Raw genomic sequence first — 20,477 nt, 5'->3', positions numbered from 1 at the left:
TCTCTGTTTCTTAATAAACATGAAGACGATGGCTTCTGGCATCCAGAGAACCGAGTGCTGGGCTAAGGACCTCAGGCTAAGGTTTAGGCCTTTGAACTTATTAGTGGGCTTTGGCTGAGGCAGAAATGGAAGGGCTAGGCTCCCTCCAGAAATAGTGACTGAGGCTCACAGATACCGCTTTATAAATAAACAGAAGCATATTAATGAAAACCAGAGGCATGTTTTTAGCTAATTAATTTTTCTGTACTCATTAGTAACAAGTTATTTTATTTTGAACTAAAAACATGTGACTTCAAGATATTTAATGAGTCTCCATTTTCCACCTTTTCAAATATGGAAGTTATTTATATCCTCTATCACCTATAATTCTCATCTGCTAGTAGCATGGCATTATTTTTAGAACTTTGTCTTCAAAATTAGTGAATAGAAGAAAGTAAAGAAAATGTCTCTACTATACACATTTAATTTTGTTACTAGTAGATTTGATCAGACGTTTTCTGATAGGATTAGATAGGCAACCTTAACTTGTAGTGGAATAAGGTTCAATGGCCACAGAAGCAAATGGCCCCAAATGTAAAATTTCCCTGCTACTTACAAGAGATGAGAATTCATTTCAGGATAGATAAGTTCTCTTCCTGGTTTGCTTTCAGATATTATCATCCAACTAATATAACTGCCATATGCTTCTAAGCTCCCCCCACCCCCCAAAAAATAACCTCTAGTATTCCTTAGCACAAAAGCACTTAAGAGACCCATTAGACCTCGCCCTCTCATTTTAGAGATGTCAAGTATCTAGCAAGTCAAGTGGCTTACTCAAATTCACTGAAATTCAGAGGGTCTCCTTTAGAAAATACTATTTATAGTGGATACTATCTGTGGACTTATCAAACTTGAGAATTGAAGATTTCAGGGACTCTACTCTGAACCACATCAAATTAAAGAGAACTCTGTCAATTTAGGGGATCTCTTGCTGCCAAAACCACATGACAGTATCTGATGATCAACTGGGGATTCAGAATATATGCCCATGTCTTTTATTCTCAGATTATTTCATCAATGGGAAAACACAAAATATAAACTCCATTCTGAGAATGTGAGGACCTTCAAAACCCACTGACTCAAGTTTCAGAAACTCAAGACTTGAGCAGATGCACCTAACAAGCCTTTGGATGTGAGGTCCTAACCAGCAAACTATCAGGGAACCCCTCCACCTTCTACAGCAAATGCTTTCTTCAAAACAAGAAGTCTGCATAGTTCCAAAAGCAATACAGTAGGATGGCTATTCGAAATGTAATCTGCGGATCCTCCACATCCGTGTCACCTGAGAGTTATCAGAAACTCGGATTTCCAGACTCCAACCCACATCTACCGCATCAATCTGTATATTAATAAGATCCCCTGTGTGTCAATATGCACATTTAAGTTTGAGAACTTAAAAAAAATGTTCAGCCCTCGTTACAATTAAAATTATTTGGGGAGCTTTCTAAAAAAAGATATTGCACTTTATCCTAGCCTGGCTCCGGCAGAGCCTCTGTGATGATGAGGCTAAGACCACAGCAGGGGGGTCAGTCTGTGAAATGGGATAACAATTGTGCCTTTTCCTCAAGGACACATTTTAAGTGCTTAACACGTCTTTGATAAAGCCACTTGTGGTATTACTGTTAGTATTTTGCCCTATCAAAAAGTAATGCCAAATCTTATTCAACAAACAACAGTTAATTGCCAACTAACACAAAGTGAATAATGGTAAGTTGCTTTTATATAAATGGTACTTAATTATTAGTTAAATAAAATAGAACAAGTAGAACCATATATGTGGCACTGTACTACCCTCAGGTGACAGCTAATCTCTCCATATTAAAGGTAGAGCAGTGTTGGCTAAAAAGAAGCATCTTATTAAATAGAAATTACAGCTAATACTAGTACTTTCATTCTAAGCAATTTCTATACAAAATCTTAATTCTCCTGACAAACCCACAAGGAAGGTCCTACATACACCAACATTTATGCGTCTCAGAACACTTCTCATGCATTAGTTCCTCAATTTGAGACTCACCAGGTTCAAAGGATATTGAACCTTCAAAGCTACTAATATGGACTGCTTAATATCTCTCAGGCAATGTTTCTAAAAATTACATTCAAAAGTAATATAGGGAGAAGATGAATTCCTCCACAACTTTATCTCCAGGAGTATTCTCTGATTACCCAAATCTGTAATAAAGCTTGTTTTTACCTAGTTATGTAACATAGGAGGGAAATGACCACTAACTCTCCTAGCCAAAACATCTGCCATGAGAATGGACCTCTCCTGGGAAGCCAGGAAACAAGGCCTGATGAAAGGATCATTCATTTGGTTAAAAGAATACAAATATTATATATATATTTTTTTTACTTTGAAGAATAAATGTTATTCCATGAGGGCTGGGGTTATAATGTTTACTTTAAAAATAACCTGCTAGTATATGTAATACTTTCAACAATAAAAATTTTAAATAAAATAAAAATAACCTGCTATTTTCATATCCTGACATGACTTAGCAAATGGCAGGAATCAAGACCAACCCTAAAAGGCATGACCCTCTTTGGAGTCAGCAGGAACAAAAGTCATACGGCAAATCTGAATTCCAGACACTTCCACCAAGTGGTAAATATGTTTCCATTTCAATTCACTTCGTTTAAAAACTGGGGGCTCAAATGTGAGCCAAAAATATACATGAGCTTGAAAAGCTGCTGGCTAATGGATCCCAAAACTAACTTTTAATAGAAAAAAAATGGCATGACATACAACTGAGGAAACAACATACTTTTAGCTGGCCAGGCTCTCAAACACATTTTCAGTGATGACTTGGAAAACAATCAGGGTGCATAAATGGATAACTGCAGACATACATTTAGGTTTAGATGATTTATAAAACATTCTGAACCAGCAGACATATGTCAAAATTCCAAAGGAGACACTGTGGGAATATCCCACAAGAGGAAGACAGAGAACAAAGAGAAAGAGAAGACAGCCCAAGCGTCTCATAATTTAAGCAAACGGAAGTGTACCTGTAACATTTTCATACAAAGAAAAACACAATTTTTAGTGAAGTATATTAAGTCATCAACCTATGGTGTCACTAAAGAAGAATTTCAATTGTTAACAAGTCAAAAAACAATGAATCTCAGCTATTTTTAAACAGGAAACACAGATATTTCAAAATGTCAGCTGCTTTTTCAAGATTTCACGTCATCAGCCACCTCTCCTCCTCTGTCACTGTAGTATTTTAAAACATTTGCTCATTTAGCATCTCTAATCTCACTCCACAGGTTCCTTCCCCTTCTCCTAAAAAGATCTCAGGAATTGCCTACACTGAAATAGTCTTTCCTTGAATTGGTTATTCATTAAACTCTAATCACTTATTTATTCATTCAACGCATATTTTTTGCATACATACAATATTCTAGAACTGTCCAAGCAGTGGATTCTCACGGGACACTCCAGATGCAGGCTCAGGAGGAGTGGCAAGTGGTGAGACCACAAAGCAGTCCACAAGCAAATATATTTCTGATTGTGAATTGAAGGAAATAGACAGGGTGCAAAAACACGTAGCAACCTGGAGGGGGAAGTGACTAGTTCAGTGTCAATGGGAAGAGAACCTAACTTTTCATCTTGGACTTGCATGATGAGAGCCCACTACGTGGGAGTGTCTGGGGACAGAGGTTCCAGGGGGAGAACACAGCAGGTGCCATGGCAAGAACAAGCTGGGGGTCTTAGATGAAGGGAAGGGACAGGGGGACAGTGGAGTCTGAGAACAGGAAGCAAGACAAAGAGGTGAGGAAAGGGTTTGAAAGAGAGGTAGGGACCAGATCACGAAAAGTGCTGTTTGGTGTGTCACTCAGTGAGTGATGAGACCCTTATGATGACAAACATTCAAGGTACAACGTGTTTAGTTTTTTAAATTTCATTTTTAAAAAAGATAGTTACTGTTGTACATTAAAAATCATCTCCGGAGTTTTAAAAAATTCCCCATGCCCCATATTCCCATACACTTTTTTTTTCTAAGGTATTTTTAAAATGAGATATACCATTTCTCATTCACATACCAGAAAAATCGCCCATTTAAAGTATACATTTAGTGGTTTTCAGTATATTTGCAAAGTTGTGCAATTATGGTGACTCTCTAATTCCATTTTCATCATCTAAAAAGAAACCCACTATCCATTAGCAGTGACTCCTCATTTCCCTTCCCACAGTTCCTGCAGCCATTCATCTACTTTCTGTCTCTATGGATTTGTCCATCCTGGACATTTCATATACATGGACTCATACAACGCATGGCCTTTTGTGTCCAGTTTCTTTCACTTAGCATAATGTTTTAGGGTTCATCCATATTGTAGCATGCATCAGTATTTCATTAAGGCTGAATAATATCCCATTGTATGTATATACCACATTTGTTTTATCCATTCATTAATAGATGGGCATTTTTTCCATACTCTTTGGCTGTTATGAATAGTATTGTTATGAACATTCAGGTATGTTTCTGTGTAGACATGTTTTCAATTCTCTTGGGTATAGGCCTAGAAGTAGAATTGCTATGTCATAGGAAATTCTACATTTAACTTTCTGAGGAACTGCCAAAATGTTTTCCTTAGCGACTCCACCGGATACTTTATGTTAACTGGTCCAGCTGAAACTTGGGCATCAGGGTTTTAAATTTATGGTTTTGTTTGTTTTTAGGAGTTCCCATGGTAATTCTAATGTGCAGTGAGGGCCACGAACCCCTGACTTCTGACTTTCCTTACCAAGTCCCTGACATGTATGTACACCTACTCCCTGTATGGATCCAGAGCTCCTCCCACCTGTTACAATCTTCCACCCCCCCCCCCCAATAATGACATCTGCTTTGTAGCTGATTCATCCAATTAAAGAATGAAATACAAATAAGGAAGACATAACTCTATAATACATGTAACTTGATATTTTTAAATATGTTTTTTATTGATTTCAGAGAAGAAGGGAGATAGAAAGATAGAAACATCAATGATGAGAGAGAATCATTGATTGGCTGCCTCCTGCACACCCCACACTGGGAATTCAGCCCCTAATCCGGCATGTGCCTTGACTGGTAATCAAACTGTGACCTCCTGGTTCATAGGTCGATGCTCAACCACTGAGTCACACTTGCCTGGCTAAACTGATATTTATATAGTGATAATATATAGCCATATATTTTCATAATTTTAAAACATGTACTGGTATAGCCTTATACTTATGTAATTATGCTACATATCCTATCTAATAAAAGAGTAATATGCAAATTGACTTTTGCTCCAACACACAAGATGGCCACCCCTGTGTGAACACAAGATGGCCACCACAAGATAGCCAGCAGGGGAGGGCAGTTGGGGAAGATCAGGCCTACAGGGGAGGGCAGTTGGGGGGACCAGGCCAGCAGAGGAGGGCAGTTGGGGGGGGACCAGTCCTGCAGGGGAGGGCAGTTGGGGACAATTGGGCCGGTAGGGGAGCAGTTAAGCGTCAATCAGGCTGGCAGGGGAGTGGTTAGGGGGTGATCAGGCTGGCAGGCAGAAGCAGTTATGGGCAATCAGGCAGGCAGGCAGGTGAGCAGTTGGGAGCCAGCAGTCCCGAATTGTGAGAGGGATGTCCGACTGCCAGTTTAGGCCCGATCCTGATGTGGGATCGGGCTTAAATGGGCAGTCAGACATCCCTCAAGGGGTCCCAGGTTGGAGAGGGTGCAGGCTGAACTGAGGGACATACCTGCCCCCCCCCATGCATGAATTTCGTGCATCGGGCCTCTAGTCCTAGAAATAAAAGGGCAAACCAGACGGCCCCCACCCGTGCACCAGGCCTCTATCCTATATAATAAAAGGGTAATATGCAAATTGACCCTAACAGCAGAACGACTGGGAATGACTGGTCATTATGACACACACTGACCACCAGGGGACAGATGCTCAATGCAGGAGCTGCCCCCTGGTGGTCAGTGCACTCCTACAGGGGGAGCTCTGCTCAGCCACAAGCCACGCGGACGCCTGCCAGCACAGCGGTGGTGGCAGGAACCTCTCCCGCTTCCTCTGCAGCGCTAAGGATGTCTGACTACAGCTTAGGCCTGCTCCCCGCTGGCAAATGGACATCCCCCGAGGGGTCCCAGACTGTGAGAGGACACAGGTCGGGCTGAGGGACCCCCCCGAGTGCACAAATTTTTGTGCACTGGGCCTCTAGTATGAATATATAACCTTATACTATGCAAATATAAGTCATTTATTTTCAAAGAAGAGTAATTACACATATGAAGATATTTCAAAATCATTTGTGTGTTTTTAGAGGAAACATAGAGGAAATCAGGAAATTAATCATTTTTCTCTCTGAGAATATAGGCTTTGAATCAATTCTATTGTTTTTTCTATACACTTTCACTTCCTACCATGCCCAGACACTGGAGAAACTATATGAAGGGATTACTTTCAAGTCTGCCCAGGGAATGTGAATGGCCAACCTCCTTCCCCCACTGATCCACTGGAGACCTGTTCTTCAAAAAGAGCCCACCTTTTAAAAAGTATTTGTTCCTAAAGTTCTTGAGTAAAGAAAGATATGGGGAGTGAATGGATGAGTTCTATACGTTTACACTTCAACCTAACCTCGAGTATTCAACACAGTGCCGTACGTGCAAAAATGTTGTCATTTAAAACTTAAAATGATGTAATTTTTTTAAGTAGCTTGGCAAGCCGACCACAGGTGATGAATAGCTGAAGCACCAGCATTAAGGCCTAGAGCCGTTTAGAGAACCAACAGTCTGTGTCTGTAGATGACCAGGGAGACAGAAGCCCGAATAGAAAGGAAACTTCTAAGCTGAAGGATAAAGAGGAATGGCATGGCTTGTCAGTCTGGTGGAGGCTGAGATTCACCTGGCCAGTCAAAACATCCCAGTGAGGTCTTCATTAGGCTGCAATAGCAGAGAGAACTCACAGATTATACATATAAATAACGCTCAAGGAAGAGAACCCCAGGTTGAAGAATCACCTTAATGTCATGTACCCTTCTAGAGAGCCAAATGCCCTACTGCATTCCCATTACACTACACTCTTTACACAGTAATAAAAGATGTGCGAGTCCATCTCCATGGGCTGCAGAGGCACGTGGGCACATCAGAGATGGCTCCAACATGTTGTATGGGGAACTTAAATCAACTGGGTATTCCAGAAGCAGGGGCCACCTGTTAGCATCTCTTTTTCAGTGCCCAGGCCTCCCAGGTTCAGAGACACCAGAGGTCTTTTACTTATATTTTTTCTTTAAGTCTTCTGGCATGTTAAAAAATGTAAAAATAAAACGCCGAAGCAAAATTACCTTGTTCGGTTCATATTTTAAACATTAACACTGAACAAATGAAAGCTCCCAACACAAATGAATGCAAGACAGTGATTACTATCTCTTATTAGCACAATTTTTGACTAATGTGAAATTTCTAGACTTTTGTGGCAAAGCAATTCCTCTCACAGATTTTTGCTAAAATGGAATAGTAAGGCTAATTACAGTGTCAATTATAACTACCCTAACTACCCGTCACTCATAATCTGCAGATGGACGTACTTCTATTTTAAGTGTTCTGCTATATTCAGCAATTTCTAACTGTGCTATTAAGAGGATAATTACATGACGATAAAATCTACTAACTAATCTGCTCCAGGGTACAGGCTTAGAACTGTATGACAAAGACCTTCCTTCAATCTTGCTCAATAGCATATGGAAACCCCACTTGAAGATACCAAGTTCTACCTGCAAGGCTTTGAACCCAAGGCCATCCCAGACCACCCATCCATGGCCTCTTCTAGATCCTCAGAAGATGCTGGTTACGGAACCGGTTTGGCTCAGCGGATAGAGCATCGGTCTATGGACTGAAAGGTCCCAGGTTTGATTCCAGTCAAGGGCATGTACCTGGGTTGCGGGCACATCCCCAGTAGGAGATGTGCAGGAGGCAGCTAATCGATGTTTCTCTCTCATCGATGTTTCTAACTCTCTATCTCTCTCCCTTCTTCTCTGTAAAAAATCAATAAAATATATTTTAAAAAAAGAAGATGCTGGTTAAATGAAATCACAAAAAGTCAACTATAACAAACTCTATTGTGTCCTCATTAGAGCCAACATGGGCAGACCTTATCCCAACAGCAGATAATCAAGAGAGGTTCTTACTCACGGGGTCTTGAAACAGTGCTCTCCCACCCTACAACTGTGTCTGCATATTGCGCTACCATAAAATATTAACTAAAAAAAATTAAAGTCAATGTAAGTCTTCACCCTTCTCTCATCATGGGTTTTGCAGCACAATATTACCCAGGGCTCCATGAGGGTAGTTTTGCTTGTCATTGATAAATGCCTTCCCATTTCCCTGTGCCACAGACAAACAGGTACTTCTCAGTATCTCTTGGAGTGACTGTGGCATTTTGTTCATTTCCTCATCCTCTCACCATGATAGGTTCTCGTGAGGGGATCTCCATTCCTACCCCTCTCATTACCTCTGCACTCTATTTGTCACCATTTGGAAATTCAGAAATCTTATTAGCTTACTGAGTAAGCCTTACTCCTATCAACACTAATGAGGCTCCGGCTGCCTCCTGGGGCGCATCATGGAACATTAACGAGCATGCAGACTGAGAGCCACACCTGAATCCCATCATTGCCCAGGCCAGGTGGGGAGTTTCTGTCTACAGGTGGCTTCTGCAGGAGAGCTGGAGTTTGCATGCACTTTGGTCTGAGGATTCACAATGACTCAAAACAGCTTTCCTGTGAGCTCATACTCATTTACATACTAGCTATTACCTCCCTTCAATGCTACCACTGTTTCATTCTTCACTGGTATCAGGGCTGACTGGAGCTGAGAGTTCTCACAGGGAGACTAATTGCCATTTCCTTACTGCTACTTTTGATCTCCTCCTGATCTGGAAATAACAGTGAAGCTCTTACAATCTCTGGTTTATCTGTCTGTATATAAACTCTGCTTGACATCTCCCACAGTGTCCAGCATGTTGCCTCACAAATGAGAGGTGCTACATGAACTTTAATTAACATCTGTAAAGTTTTCAGAGCACCTAGGAAAAGACAGGTCCTCCATAGGAGACAAAGATAAAGGATGAAGCACGAGCGGTCTCCCCTGAATCTACCATGAGGATGTCTATCTAGGTCAGCGGTTCTCAACCTGTGGGTCGCGACCCCTTTGGCGGTCCAACAACCCTTTCACAGAGTTCGCCTACGACCATCCTGCATGTCAGATATTTACAGTACGATTCATAACAGTAGCAACATGACAGTTATGAAGTAGCAACGAAAATAATTTTATGGTTGGGTCACAACATGAGGAACTGTATTTAAATGTCCAGAAGGTTGAGAACCACTGATCTAGGTAATAGGAGACAAGCCATCTCTCCCTGGATTCCACATCCTTGCACAGCAGCAAGACCCTTGCACCAGTGACAAGAAATAAGCATTGATTGAACACTATGGGCCAGGCTCTGCATTAGATACTAGAACATGCATTAGCACTTTTGAACCCCAAAAGCCTGTATAGTAGAGATTGAGAAAACAAAACCCATAGCAGTCAAATGATTTGATCAAGGCCACCTCTTAGCTAAGAGCTCAAAGCTCTTGTCAGTAAACCAAACTGAGTACCAAGCACTGCTCAGAGAAGGGGGGGCGGTAAAATGAGGGCTTGGGTGGGTTTGGGCGATAGAAACACCCACCCAAAGGTGATGAAGACTGGCATCAGAGGGGAGGAGCAGTGGCCTCACCCAGGGGTGAAACTACCTGTGCCCTACTGTATGGGAAATGGGAACATGGGCCCCTTCTCATGCTCCAAATCTCCACCCCCTGTGGAAAATACAGTGAAGGCCACTTGTAAGTGGACTGTGAGAACTTGTGTACCTAGGCAGTAACGCGGTCTAAGAAAGGCCAAAGAGAAACTGCGCCTAGATGTGAGCTTAGATTGTAAACAGCTAGTGTTTTGATCTCATGCGCGCACCCCTTTCCCTGCATGCTCAGTTTTCCTCTGTTTTCTGAACTCTATTAAACCTTGTGATGGGAAAGTCTGGGGGGGGGGGGGGAGAACAACAGCACTGGCCAACCATCCCTGGTGCACACGTAAGTCCTAATAAGCCCATGTCTTTCTTTCTTTTCTTTTTTTTCTTTTTTTTTTATTAATCCTCACCAGAGGATATTTTCCCATTGATTTTTAGAGGGAGTGGAAAGAAGGGGAGAAGGGGAAGGGAGGGAGGGAGAAAGGAATGGAGGGAGAGAGGGAGAGAGGGAGGGAGGGAGGGAGGGAGAGAGAGAGAGAGAGAGAGAGAGAGAGAGAGAGAGAGAGAGAGAGAGAGAGAGAGAAACATCGATGTGATAGAGACACATCAATTGATTGACTCCTGCACACTCCCTGAAAAGGCAGGTTCAGGGATGGAACTTGCAACCCAGGTACATGTCCTTGACCAGGAATAGACCTGTGACCCCTTGGTGCACAGACCAATGTTCTCATCACTGTCCAACACTGGCCAGGGCAGATCCACGTCTTTCACAGCCAGTCCTCCGAGTTATTTCTTTGGAACCCATGAACAACACTCTGAGGTTTTCTATGATCTCAGTACTTCACATGACACCTATCTAGCTGCTTCCTCATATACACACTGGTCTCCATGTGGAACTGCCTAGGAATGACTATGCACAGGAATTAAGAATGTCCTTTTTTTCACAGCTTCAAGATAAGAGAAATCATTTCTGAAAATTGTACTAGAGGGTCAGCATTTATACATCTGATGCCAGCAAGAACCTCTCTCACTGGTATCCATCATGTAGAAACACTTGCAAAATGTGTGCAGTAACTCATTTAAAACTGGCATTTATTAATCATACTAATAATATGAGCTCATAGTCCGGCAGCCATCACTACAAGCCAGGCAATATGCTAAGTGCTTCATGTAAATACCTCAGTTAAACCTCTCAATAGCCTTGTGACATATTTTCATCATCCTGATTTTACAAAAGAACCACTGAGAGTGTAAGTCACTCACCCAAGTCCACACAGCGAGTAAAAAGTGCCACTAACATTGGTCTCCTCTCTGCCTCCAGTGATGCTCAGAAACATCCCCTGCCCATATAGCATCCCTTTCTCTATTTTTCCTCAATGTAAATGGTCCCTCCAAATACCTCCATCTAGGTGGGTGAGCTGGGAAGAGGAACACAGGAAAAGACGCAATGTTGGGAAAATGTTTAATTTTCAGGTACACAATGGCAGCTGCCCACAGAGTCAGTGTGCTTGGCTTCCACGGGTGGGAAGAGATTATGCCGAGCCCACAGGGTGGCCATACCAGGTCTCTGAGGACCGGACACACAGGCAGGGTACAGCCAAGCTCTCTTTGACTCTCTACATGGCTCTGCCTCACTGGCTCCCTTGATTCCCCCAGGATATGGGAGAGTTAGGGGCAATGCTACTTTGAGCATGTGCCATTGCTGAGGGTCATTTATGGCAACTTTCACTGCCAACTGGACTGAGAGGCACAACACAAGTATTAAAACGCTGACAAGCAATCACTAATTAAGTGTATATCTATGGGTTTTTAAATTATTTTGTCATCATTATTGAATGATGATGATTTATTGGAGAATGTAGGCCTGGTTTTCATCGAATTTATTGGGGTTACATTGTTTAATAAGATCATATAGTTTAAGGTGTACGGTTTTATAATACATCATCTGTATATGGTGTTATGTGTGCACAACCCCAAATCATGTTTCTTCCCATCACCATTCCCCGCCCCCCTTAACCCTTTCCTGCCTTCCCAATCCCTTTTTCCCTGTGGTAATGATGGTGGTCTGCTGTTGTCTGTCTATGAAGTTTCTTTTGTTTGTTTGTTTGTGTTGCTTAATCTCTTCACCTTTTTCAACCAGCTCCCTAGCTCCCCCCTCCAACAGCTATGAGTCTGTTTCTATTTTGTTTGTTAGTTTATTTTGTTCATTAGATTCCACCCATAAGTGAAATCATATGGTATTTGTCTTTCTCTAACCGGCTTATTTTACTTAACACAATACTCTCCAGATCCATCCATGCTGTTGCAAAAGGTAAGATTTCCTTCTTTTTTATGGCTGAGCAATAGTCCATTGTGTAAATGTACCACAGCTTTTTTATCCACTCATCTACTGATGGGCACTTGGGCTGCTTCCAAATCTTGGCTATTGTAAATAACACTACGGGCAATAACACTTGGCTATTGTAAATAATACTATGGGCAATAAACGTAGGGGTGTATATAGTCTTTCGGATTAGTGTTTCCAGTTTCTTCAGATAAATTCCCAGAAGTGGAATTGCTGGACCATAAGACAGTTCCATTTTTTGAGGTAGCTCCATACTGTTTTCCACAGTGACTGCACCAGTCTGCATGCCCACCAGCAGTGCACAGGGTTCCCTTTTCTCCACATCCTCACCAACACTTGTTGTTTACTGATGATAGCCATTCTGTCAGGTGTGAGGTAATATCTCATTATGGTTTTAATTTGCACTTCTTTTCATGTTCATGTATAGAAAGAATTAAAATCATTAAAATTTCCATACTACCCAAAGCAATTTATAGATTCAATGCAATTCCTATTAAGATAGCAATTGCGTATCCCACAGAACTAGATCAGATATTAAAAAAAATTTATATGGAACTACAAAAGACCCCAAATAGCTACAACAATCTTGAGAAAGAACAACAACATTGGAGGAATCATGCAACTTGATATAAACAGATACTACAAGGCCATAGTAATTGAAACAGCTTGTTACTGACATAAATACAGATGTATAGATCAGTGGAACAGAAGAGAGCCCAGAAATAAACCCATGTGTTTATGGTCAATTAATATTTGACAAAGGAGGCAAGAACATACACTGGAGTAAAGATAGTTTATCCAATAAATGGTGAAAGGAAAATAAACCATACTCAAGAATAAAATCAAAATGGATTAAAAACTTAAATCATAGACTTGAAACCATAAAAATCCTAGAAGAAAACATAGGCAATAAAGTCTCAGACATTTCTCATAGCAATACTTTTTCTGACATATGTCCTTGGGCAAGGGAAACAAAATAAAAAATAAACAAATGGGACTACATCCAACTAAAAAGTTTTTGCACGGCAAAGGAAACCATCAACAACACGGAAAGACAACTCATTGAATGGGAAAACATATTCTCTGGTAAGGCGTTAATATCCAAAATGTATAAAGAATTTCTAAAACTCAACACCAAAAACCAAACAACCCAATTAAGAAGTGGGCAGAGGATCTGAGTAGATCAGCGGTTCTCAACCCTTGGGTTCGCGACCCCTTGGGGGTCGAATGACTCCTTCACAGGGGTCACCTAAGACCATCAGAAAACACATATATAATTACATATTGTTTTTGTGATTAATCACTACGCTTTAATTATGTTCAATTTGTAACAACGAAATTGGAGGTCACCACAACATGAGGAACTGTATTAAAGTGTCGCGGCATTAGGAAGGGTGAGAACCACTGGAGTGGATACTTCTTCAAAGAGGACAGACATATGACCAAGAGGCATATGAAAAGATGCTCAAGGTCAATAATCATCAGTGAAATGTGTACGTATTGTTGCATGGATTTTGAGTCCTAGAAAAGCTACAATGAGTATCTCCCAGAGTGGTAGCTCTGAGTTCAGTCTTAAAGGCTCTGGCTTTTCAAATAACACTGCAAACGACAGCTGTTAGTAACCTATACATGTGAACCTTGGTTTAGTAACAAATGTGAGAAAGAGCCGTCGCTTTTCAAAAGAGAAACGAATAGAATTTTTGAAAAAATTTCTCTTGAGAAGTTTTATCCCAGCTTCAGGTGGTTTTGTTCAGATGGTCCCACTCCCAAAGTCCTGCCAGGATGGAGGCTTTGCTGGCACAGCCCAGCTCCTGTCTTTGCAGCCTTTGCCTGTGTGCCCTGGTGCCCGCTGGTAAAATTCACAGGCGGACTCCCCCTGGCAAGGCAGCCGTGTGCACACTGGCCCTACCTCAGCTCCCTGCTCTAACAAGCGCTGAGTCGCTCAGCCTGCTGGCCTGCCTTCCAGGCTGGGACACACACACGGCGCATGAAGCTGTTTCATGGTCCACGTTTTGCTCAGCATGCTCTCCAGAGTTTTAGGAAGCAGTATTTACTGCTCCTGCTGCAATGTCCAGGAAGGACACTGTCCCCACTAAACAGAGTCCCGAGAGCTCTGATCCCTGATGAACAGAATAAAAGTTCCTGGGTAAGCTCAGTGCCCGCTTCATAGACATCGGGAAGGGCCCACACCTGGCAAGCATGCTGTGGCTCCCTCCTCCTGCACCACTGACAGATGTCACTGTCCAGCTACGACATGTTCTCCTGGAGGATCTTTGCAGAGCCCTCCAGAGTCATTATTAATCAACTGGAGTTGCTGCATGACGTGTAAAGCCGATTTTTCGTCCCAGCTTCATACTGGGTTCCCGTAGCCCTGACACGGTCCTGTCCACTTCAGGCTGAGATGCGGTAACACGTATATCTCTCAGCAGCTCAACTCTTGGAATTAGGAACATGAATTAATAAATTTCTAGCATTGAAATAGCACATCCTATAATAACCCTCTGACTAATCATCTTGTGAATAAATATCTAAAGACGACAATTTTCTCTGGGCTTCCAGCTTCCATGGGAACATTCTGACGGTGACATAATTGTTAAATTAGTTGGTTTATTCATAGTTTTGTATTAGTAAATGCCAAGCTTCTTACTAATTAGTAAAATCCGTAAATCCACAGTAGTGTTAATTTTCAACTGTACAGGGAATGTGAGAGAAAAAAAAGAAACAAAGAGACAATTAAAATTTGCCTAGGGGCCTTTATTTCTATGAAATTGAGCACAAAGCAAGAAAACATTACCCCATTTGAGGGTGCGTTCAGAAAGGATCACAAAGGATGTGTCCTCTCACCCAGGAGTGACATGTGCGTTTGCTGTGCAGAGCTCTCAGTTCTGGCTAAATCTCTGATGACATTTCTCAGGTTGCTGCTGTTGCGATTTCCCTTTTTGCCTTTGATTCTGTTAAATGCACTTATCCAGAAGTTCCTCATGCAATAATGCTTTATGACTTCTTTATTGATGTTTCCACTCAAATTCTGGTGTACTTTCTCTGCCTTTGGAAGACAATGCACAGTATAATGTCCGGATCTCCAAAAACTGCCTCCGTGCTTGCTAACATCAGTCTGACTTTCTGCACTAACTCGGTGAGAAGGTGGAAGACATAAGCATCTTTGGGTGGCTCTTCAACCTCCCAGCTCCAGACCATGAGAGAACGCATGTCCCTCCTAGGGGGACTTCTACTATTTCTTTTCTTTCTTTTTTATTTTTAAAAAACCATTCTACAATCACTGTCAAACAAATCTGCTTGTTTTGCAAGCTCTGCTTGCATTGCTGAAGCCTACTGCTAAGATGCGGGAGCCTTCCTGTGTGGGCGCCATGGAAACCACCTGTGTGCCTCCTGACACGGGGCTTCTCCTCGCTTCTCTGGGCACGCCAGGCTGCTAGGGCCAGGCCAGAGCCCTGCGTTTGCAGAATTCAAGTACAGATGTTTCAAGCTGATGGCTCCCGAAGGTTTCAGATCACAGTTAATACCAAAATTAACCTGTGACACTGAATGCTCTGATAGGCAAACTGCACAGTTTGTAAGCACACACGACCATGCACAGACACCTGTAGCTTACGCGTGAGGGCCACTTCTCTCCTTTATCATCAATATCAATGAAGCAGTGTTGCCGAAGAATTAGTGTGACACGTGGAAGGGCCTGTCCTGCCATTCTATCTTATTCACAGTACTTGGGACACACTCCTAATACAGCACCCTCTCACACACTGTAATTCCACATTCTCATCTCCCCTTCTAGGTCATGAGCTCCTTGAGGGCAGGGCATGCTGTCTGAGGTCAGAGTTACCTAGTACCCTCCACAGGCAGACCCAGAAGCCACATGAGGAGGCAAGAAGAGCTTTACAAATGGCTGGGCAGTTCCCAGCAGTCTCTGTGTTCTAGGAGTAAAACATGAACTACTTGGGTCAGGCCAGAAACCAAATGGGTCTTCCTACTTCTTCACCCCGAGACCCCAGGCTCACAGTACTAGTCTGATTTGACTTCATCCCCCAGTTTCAAAGTTAAAAATGATAACTGGGAAGAATTGCACAGGCCCCTTACAGACAGGACACTGATGAGATTACCATTCACAGCTACCAGCAAGTCCACTTTTAGGAAACAAACTCCTGCCCCCCACATACACACACTATCATGTAGGCTAGAACCCCAGACAGCCATCATCAGGCAGGGTAACTGCTGATTTCTTAATGGAAAGAGTAAATGTGTGCATGTAAGAAAGGGAAGGAAGGAAGGAAGGAAGGAAGGAAGGAAGGAAGGAAGGAAGGAAGGAAGGAAGGAAGGAATGAATCATAGATTAGAGAGGAAAGTAGCTTTTCAAGAAAAAAAAAAGATTTTCATTTAACATCCCCATATACACTGCAGCCAGCACAGCGCCTGGCAAATGGGCAATACCCAGTAAACAGCAGTTGAATAATGAATTCATTCAATGCACTTTTCATTGTCTCTATTCCTAGTGTTTAACAGTTATTTAATGTATCCTGTAAGAACCTGTTTTAAACCAAATCAAACCAATGCAGAAGAATGCTCTGAGCCACTGACATGTGTAGGAATGTGTTAATATCAAATTGCCAATCAGACAGATGCCAAGGCAGGAGGACCTACATAAAAGCCAATCCCATTTAGGAAACAAAGAACAAAGCCAATAACCAAGGCCAAGCTTTCTAAATAGCTACTAGAGGCCTGATGCATGAAATTTGTGCAAGAGTAGGCCTTCCTTCCCCTGGCTGCCGGCATCGGGGACCTGGGCTTTCCAAGCAGCCCTGGCATTGTCCGGAAGGTCATCTGGAAGGACATCTGGCCTAATTAGCATATTATGCTTTTATTATTATAGATTCTCCAAAGCACCTAGGCCATAAGGTAGACTCAAAACATCTTAGTTCATTCCTCTTCTCCTTCTCCTTCCATGTTAGAACCAAGTCATAGAAGGAAATACTGACAACCTCTACTGACAGAATTAGAGTTAGTCAAAGAGTGTCTGAACCATTTTCCTAACTTCAGGTGATGATAAAATGGGAGAAACAAACAAACAAATAAAACCTCTATCGAAGAGGTTGAAATGAAAAAATCTGCAGTAGCTGATTGCGCAGAAGACAGGTGAATGGCCCGGCTCTCACAAAGATGGAAACAGAGATCAGGCTATTATCCACTGTGACCCGAAAGACAACTTGGTGGCTGAGCTTTGTGGTTCTGATGGCATTCAAATAAAACAGCGCTGGAGACGGAGGACTGGCTTGTTCTCTCAGGGATGTTTGTGCTTATGCTCAGAAGTGTAGGTGGACAATGGCTTCCAATCAAATGGTATAGTCTTAGGCAGACTCTTGAGAATAAAATAGACTCTGCTCCCCTTCCCCATTGAAATAAAAGTCCTGTTACCAACTACTCCGGCACCTTCTTAATATCGAACACTCCCCACTATTTATTGCCTGAGTATAGGAGTTTGGAAATTAGTCTATTAAAAATAGCAACTGTTGCCGAAACCGGTTTGGCTCGGTGGATAGAGCATCGGCCTGCGGACTGAAGGGTCCCAGGTTCGATTCCGGTCAAGGGCATGTACCTGGGCTGTGGGCACATCCCCAGTGGGAGATGTGCAGGCGGCAGCTGATCGATGTTTCTCTCCCATCGATGTTTCTAACTATCTATCTCTCTCCCTTCCTCTCTGTAAAAAATCAATAAAATATATTTAAAAAAACAACAAAAAAAAAAACAAACAGCAACTGAGGAAGAATGGAGGTGATCCTGACTGTCCATAGGTAACTTGAGCCACTAGTTATTACTCTAAAACATGCTTTCCCTATTTTAACTTGAGTTCTCCTTCACTTATTCAACATCTACAATGTGCTCCACCCTGTGCTAGGTCCCAGGAATAGAGTGATTAACAAGAAGGAAATGGCCCCATGATTATAGAACTTATGGTCACTCCATCTGCCTATACACAGTAAACACTGCCCTTTCTGGTTGTGAGGCTACATAAGTGAACAAGACAGACAAGCTCCCTTCTCAGATCAGGAAAAACAATAAACAAGTCACATAAGATGCTCAGATTACTCTGAGAGCTTGAAAAAAGTAATAAAATGGTATGAAAGGGCTGAGAGGGATGTAAGGAGGATCATCGTTCAGACTATATGGTCAGGTGAGGCCCCTCTAGAAAGAAAGTCTCCCTTGACACCAGCCAACCAGGCAGGATGTTAGTTAGGTGCCTGCTTTTGCCCACTCCTGGGTTTTGAGAGGAGCCTGGAACTGAATAATTTATAAGAGCAAGATATTTAGCCTAATGGCGGGTTCAATACCAGCCAGCCCCTTAATACTCAAGGGGGCCTCAGGAGGAGCAGTGTAGGCATCGCAGAGAGTAATCAGGCGCGGGAATGCTCAGCTCCACTGTAGACCTCCAGGCATTTAAATGACCCCCAGGTGATCCCTATGCACATTAAGATAGAATTCCTGAGCTAGCACCTTGACTAAGGTTAAAGCCATGTCCATGAAGCTTCGTCTCTATCAGCCACTCCTTTGTTTCACAGTTTATTTGACAAATTTGAGGACCATAGCAAGAAAGAGAACTGCTACTTATTGGGGGCCCTCAAGACCTTCCAATTAAAGGGAAGAATGTGAGAAAAGGGCCTGATGTGGGCCAAGTTGAACTCGGAATGAAATAAACAGGAAGATGGCCAGCATGTCTGGAGCCTGGTGAGGTGGGCGTGTGATCCAGGAGGGAGACAGGGAGATGAGGCTGACACAGGATATGCAGAGCCTGGCTCAGACATTTAAGTTCATTTTTATTGAAATGGGTAGCCTTGGGAGGTGTGCAGGCAAGGGGGTTATAGGATCTACTTTAACCTTCAAAGAGATCACTCAGGGTGCCGTGGATTATGATGACACTAGGATAAGAACCGTCAAGAGGATGTGCAGCTGAGCCAGAGCGACACCAACCAGTGAGGCACAGCATAGAGTGAGAAGTCTCATATTATTGACATATTTTGCAAGAAGAGCTAAAGGTACCTAATGGTGGGTGGAAATGTGGAGGAGCAATGAGGGGGAAGGGGGTCGAAGCCACGAGTGCCGCTATGAGCCACACAGGTGGACACTACCCGCTCCCTGGGCCCTAAGCCCCCACAGGCCATGTGTTCACTCAGCCTGAGGATCCCTAACCTTATAAAAGAATTCATAAACAACACCCCCTTTCAGTTGATAGAGAATTCCAGAACCCTCAGTTCTTACTTCTGTTCCTCTCTATTGAATTCCACAGACTCCTTCATTGAGAAATATCAGAACAATGGATATCATCGACCAAAAAGAGGGAAACTCACATTAATTTAAAAACAAATCAAACACTGATTCAGGCAAATACTTGAGGCAAGTACAAGTAAAACCAGGTTTTTAAATCCTGAATTCTTAAGATAACTTACTCTCCCACAGTTGACGTTCAGCAATAAGAAATAGATTGCAAATTGCTCGACTTCTGGACACTTTAGGAGATAGTTGGCACCTAACTACTAAAGCAAAACGAGCTAATCTTGACCCTGAAACTCAACCTTTAGCCTGTAGAAAGGCCATTTTTAATGAGCTCCCTTTCAGTTCCAAGCTGAGCTCATCTTCTTCTTTTTTTTTTAACTCAATTTTTATTCAAGAAAGGAGCACGTCGGTAAAGCAGTGCCGTGCAGAGGTCAGCAGCGGTCCTCTTCCCATGTAAGAGACAGAGCCTTCCTCGCGGGAAAGTCCCCCTACTGCTCTAGGGACTTACACCTTCGACATTCTTCCCAGAGCACACACTGATGACAATTCACCATGACAGATCCACTCTCTCCCTTCAAAAGCAGTCTCCCGTTTGCGTGTTCCTGGGGCTGGTAAAACAGGCCTTCCCACAGGCTTGCCTTCTTAGTCCCTATCTGAGGCCGAACCCAAACATTTCTCCTATGATAGTTGAACTATTTTTCTGTGCATTTTGTACCCAAATTCAGCAGAGGGCTGACAAAGTGTGAAGTAACATTCCAGGCAGCGTCTTTTAAATAGAATTCCATTTTCAGGTTTCAGGATGTGGAACAGTTGGTTTTGATTTTATAACTTTTTACCAGTGTGTCCCTGTTTAAATGTGCTTCTGAGGGTGCCTCCTGGCCATCAAAGGCCACCAAGTTATATCATGTCAGTACTGTGATAAAGTGAGTAGGAATTTTATTCCCAGGGGGGCTAATCCATTTACCTTGTCCTAATGCCAATTATTTTGCAGATGAGATCCACTGCTTACATAACAGGACACATTGAAGGTGGGTGGGTGGATGGATGGATAGGAGCAAACCCA

General features: G+C 42.6%; 1 protein-coding gene across 2 annotated transcripts in view; it reads right to left on the bottom strand.

The window, feature by feature from the left end:
* Positions 1-20,477, bottom strand: part of FHIT (fragile histidine triad diadenosine triphosphatase) — a 1,351,032-nt gene that overhangs the window by 752,927 nt on the left and 577,628 nt on the right. The window lies entirely within an intron of this gene.

This window comes from Myotis daubentonii, chromosome 14 (genome assembly GCF_963259705.1).
Source record: "Myotis daubentonii chromosome 14, mMyoDau2.1, whole genome shotgun sequence".
NCBI classification, from domain to species: domain Eukaryota; kingdom Metazoa; phylum Chordata; class Mammalia; order Chiroptera; family Vespertilionidae; genus Myotis; species Myotis daubentonii.
This window is presented reverse-complemented; position numbering and strand designations above follow the sequence as displayed.